Source organism: Salvelinus sp. IW2-2015, linkage group LG2, assembly GCF_002910315.2.
Source record: "Salvelinus sp. IW2-2015 linkage group LG2, ASM291031v2, whole genome shotgun sequence".
NCBI classification, from domain to species: Eukaryota; Metazoa; Chordata; class Actinopteri; order Salmoniformes; family Salmonidae; genus Salvelinus; species Salvelinus sp. IW2-2015.
In genome coordinates, this window is record NC_036839.1 from 32,778,377 (window position 1) to 32,782,931 (window position 4,555).

General features: G+C 44.1%; 1 pseudogene; it reads left to right on the forward strand.

Moving 5' to 3' along the window:
* The window catches only part of LOC111971565 (amino acid transporter heavy chain SLC3A2-like), a 15,628-nt pseudogene that overhangs the window by 1,349 nt on the left and 9,724 nt on the right, over positions 1-4,555 (forward strand).

Below are 4,555 nucleotides of genomic sequence, written 5' to 3' on the forward strand. Positions count from 1 at the left end.
ATCTAAAACGTCGTTGGAGGCGGCTTATGGTTGTGAAATGAACAGTCAATTATCTGGCAACAGCTCTGTTTGACATTCCTGCAGTTAATATGCCAATTGCACGCTTCCTCTGCACATTTTAGTGGGTCTTTTGTCTCCAACACAAGGTGCACCTGTGTAATAATTATGCCGTTTAATCAGGGTAATAATTAGGCTGTTGAATCAGCATAATTGGCAAAGGAGAAATACTCACTAACAGGAATGTAAACAAATTTATGCACAAAATTTGAGAAAAGCTTTTTGTGCCGATGGAAAATGTCTGGACTCTTATTTTAGCTCGTGGAAAATGTCTGGACTCTTATTTTAGCTCGTGGAAAATTTTTGGACTCTTATTTTAGCTCGTGGAAAATGGTCCAAAACTACATTGTGTTTATATTTTATGTTCAGTATACAATTGAAACTTATTTTGACCCTTTCCTCCCATCTCCCTCCCCTTCCTCCTCTCTTTCCCCTCCAGGTGGGTGAGGACACGCTGGCTGCTCCTGGTCTTGTTCTGGTTGGGCTGGGTGGGGATGCTGGCTGGGGCCATAGTGATCATCGTCCAGGCCCCCAGGTGTAAACCCATACCTGAGATGAACTGGTGGAARCAGGGTCCTCTCTATCAGATCGCTGACCTGGACGCCTTCAACCACGACAAGGGAATCAAAGGTGAGGGTATTGAAAAAGGTGATAGGACACCATTACCTCCAGGAATTTCTACTAAGATAAAACCGAATGTTAGACACACAGCATTATGGGTAATGTAGTAGATCATACTGGTGGAACCAGGGTCCTCTCTACCAGATAAAACAGGACATCATACACACAGCATTATGGGTAATGTAGTTGATCATACTGGTGGAACCAGAGTCCTCTCTGCCAGATCTCTGACCTTGATGTCTTTAACCACAGGAACGGAAGGAAATGAACAGAGGCTTCTAGCAATGGACGTGATTTAGAATGTCAGTGATTTAGAAGTCAGGACGTGATTTTAGAATGTCAGGACGGTGATTTTAGAACTTCACAGGACGTGATTTTAGAATGTCAGGGCGTGATTTAGAATCGTCAGGGGTAATTTAAGAAATGTCAGTGGGAATTTAGAATGTCAAGGTGATTTAGAATGTCAGAACGTGATTTAGACATGTCAGGAACGTGATTGAATGCAGAGATGTGGATGTTGATGATGTCAGGATGTGATTTTTGAATGTCAGGACGTGATTTTTGAATCGTCCAGGCACGTGATTTAAGAATGTCAGGAACGTGATTTAGAATGTCAGGACGTGATTTAGAATTGTTCCAGGACGTGATTTTGATGTCAGGAAGTGATTAGATGTCAGTGATTTAGAATGTCATGGGACGTGATTTTAGAATGTCCAGGACGTGATTTTTGAATGTCGAGAACGTGATTTTGAATGTCCAGGAACGTGATTTGGAATGTCAGGCGTGATTTAGAAATGTCAGGACGTGATTTTAGAATGTCTCAGGCACCCCCACGAACATACGGTGTAGCAACAAGTCAGGATTGGACTTATAATGAATGTCAGGCAATGTCACAGGACAAAAGATGGTAATTAGAATGTCAGCGCGTGGTTTGAAATGTCCAGGACGTGATTATAGAATGTTCAGGACCGTGAATTTATGAATGTACAGAGGATAGAGATTTAGAATGTCAAGGAATGTCAGACGGTGGCTTTAGAAATGTCAGGACGTGGTTTTAGAATGTCGGACGTGTTTATAGAATGTCAGGACGTGGTTTAGAATGTCGAGGTAACAGTAGGTGGTTTAGAATGTTCAGGACGTGGTTTTAAGAAGTCAGGAAACGAATGGTTAGAAAAGAGAGTGTAGGACGTGGTTTAGGAATGGTCAACAGCCTACTTGAACCCACAAGATGCTGATGAAACAGCCGAGGTCCTTAGTTTGTCTTGTGGTTGTAATTTGGCCCTATTCAGTCCTTAGGAAGGGGCCTGCCCTGTCTGTGGTTGTAATGCCTAGTCAGTCCGTTAGGAAAGGGGCTGCCTGTTTGATGACCGTCCTCATTCTCCAGACCTGCCCAGTCGCCTGGTTCCCCAAAAGTATCTTATGCTAGTTTAATCCGTTAGAACCTGCGTAAGGAGCAAATCGTTAAAGTTTGAGCTGTTTTCCAGAAAAACCGTTATTACATAGCTGGTTATTTACAGACTACCTCCAGACCACCGGTTGAAACGGTGTGGGTAGTTGGGATGTTTGGTTCTCTCCTACTTTATACACGAGGAGATCCTCTGTTAAACATAGAAATCGAGATGTTATTTTGGTCTCTGAGACCACCGATTACGTCACAATGAAGTTGACTACAAATATCCAAGTTGCCAGTCGGTCTTTGAGTTATAATATATAAAGCGATTAAAACGAGATGACATCTTCGATAAAAAACATTCATTGAGTTTTATTGAGCTATATATGGCTCCGTCAAATCATTTTGGGCCTCAATATATTTCCTGATGTGGAGCCTAACGTATGCAATGGTGCGCCAAATCTAGTGTTAAGTGGCGTATCGTAGTGTTAAGCATTACAATTAGCTGTGATATTATCTCTCTAGAGCTGATCCGTGTCAGTATTGTGGAATCAATTTTAATGTTTAGGAAAGATTTGAATGGCGAGTAGCTGACCTGAAGAGCATCGCTACTTCCCGATCCTATTGAGGAGATCAACACATAGACAATTTCGAACCTTTATTTCACGAGGCAGTCAGTTAATGAGAACATTCCTTATTTTCCAATGACTGCCTACCCGGGAACAGTTGTTTAACTGCCTGTTTCAGGGCAGAAACGGACCAGATTTGTACCTAATGTAGCTTGAGGATTCGATCTTGCCCAACCTTTCGGTTACAGCACACAAGCTAGTCCAACGCTCCTAACCACTAGGCTAACCTGCCCGCCCATGCCTCAAACAATGCCTCTTACGAACGTTATCTCTGCATGGTGGTCTTTGGGAAACACATGTTACATCTCGGGCGCATTGTGGGAAAGATGCATTGTTAAAACAACTGGAAGCCTAAGTTCCATGGCAACGGGGGAAACCGGGCCCCTGGCCTCTGGACCTACTTGACAGCTGTTAGCCAAGTCAGCAATTATGACATCAGCCTTTGGTCTAAATACCTCTTCCCCTTTCTGATAGAACAGACAAGTAGTTGTCATTTCAGTAAGTTTTAAAGGACAGACTTGGGCTAAAAATAAGTTCAGATACTCCCACAATTCTCCTTCCCATTTATACGTTAAACAGATTCTCCCACATTTCTCCCATTATAATGTTAAACAGAAATTCTCAGAGAAACCAGTTTTCCCAATCCTGATGTTTGGCTCCAGTAAAACTGGGATTCGACACAGACCATCCTTCCCTTTTTCCGCACACGCACACACACACGCACGAACACCACGCACCACACACGAACACACACAGGCACACACACATGACGGAACACACACAGAACACACAGGAACACACACACGAACACACACACGAAACACACAGCAGGAACACACACAGGAACACATCACAGGAACACACACAGGAACACACACACACGACAACACACGAACACACACACGGAAACCACACACGAACACAACGAAGGTGACTACTCTTTTTTCCACATCACTACCGACTGAAGGAGATGTTCAACCTACTCTCTTTTTATCACTTTCCCTCTTTTGGTCACGTTTCTTCCCTCTCACCTCTCCCACCACGCTCTGACACTCTCCCTTTTGCCCCTTCTCTCTCTCCTTTACCTTTCTTGGTCATCTCCCTCTCCTTCCTCTCTGTCCCACATCCCTTTCGACAATTCTCTTATTTTCTCTCTTCTCTTCGTCCAGTGTCGTTTGAGGTACTAGGATCAGTCTGAACCAGTTTGAAGGTGAATGGGCTGGGTTCTGGGGCCTTTCACACGTCATGCAAGGACCAAGCGAAGCAGCTCTAGCCTGGTCCCTCTATGCGACCCCGGGGGTAGGAATCTGACCAGGACCTGCTGGTTCTGCTGGACATAGGGCCCACCAAGAAGGGTAAGTGCTACTGTTGGTCTCCATTGGGCGTGAACTGAGACTTGATCTCATTAAATATGGATCAGTAAGACGGCTGTCCCTGTCTCTGATCTGAGCCGGACTCTGCTTAACCCGTTAGCTGACAATAGAATCACCATGGACCTGAATAAAACCCTTAAAATACTCTCCACCTTTGGCTGAAGCTCCTTTTTTTAACGATCTCACGCTTCCCTCGAACTTCAAGCACTCGTAATTTACCGTCTCTCTGCAGATTCTGTGGTGTTGAATCTGACCCCTAACCTGGAGCATGACCCCTGGTTTAAGAGCCCTGACAATTGGCTAAAGTACTGGACAACTCAGGGGTGAGACTGTGTGTGATAGAGACATCTGTTGCCATTCCTGAAAAACTTCATTATCTCATCTCTTTGTCCTCCAGTCTGTCTCTGTGTGTTTAAATGACTACCTTCATTATCTCTCTCTGTGTGTTTAAATGATTCTACCCTTCATTAGTACTCTTGTCCTCT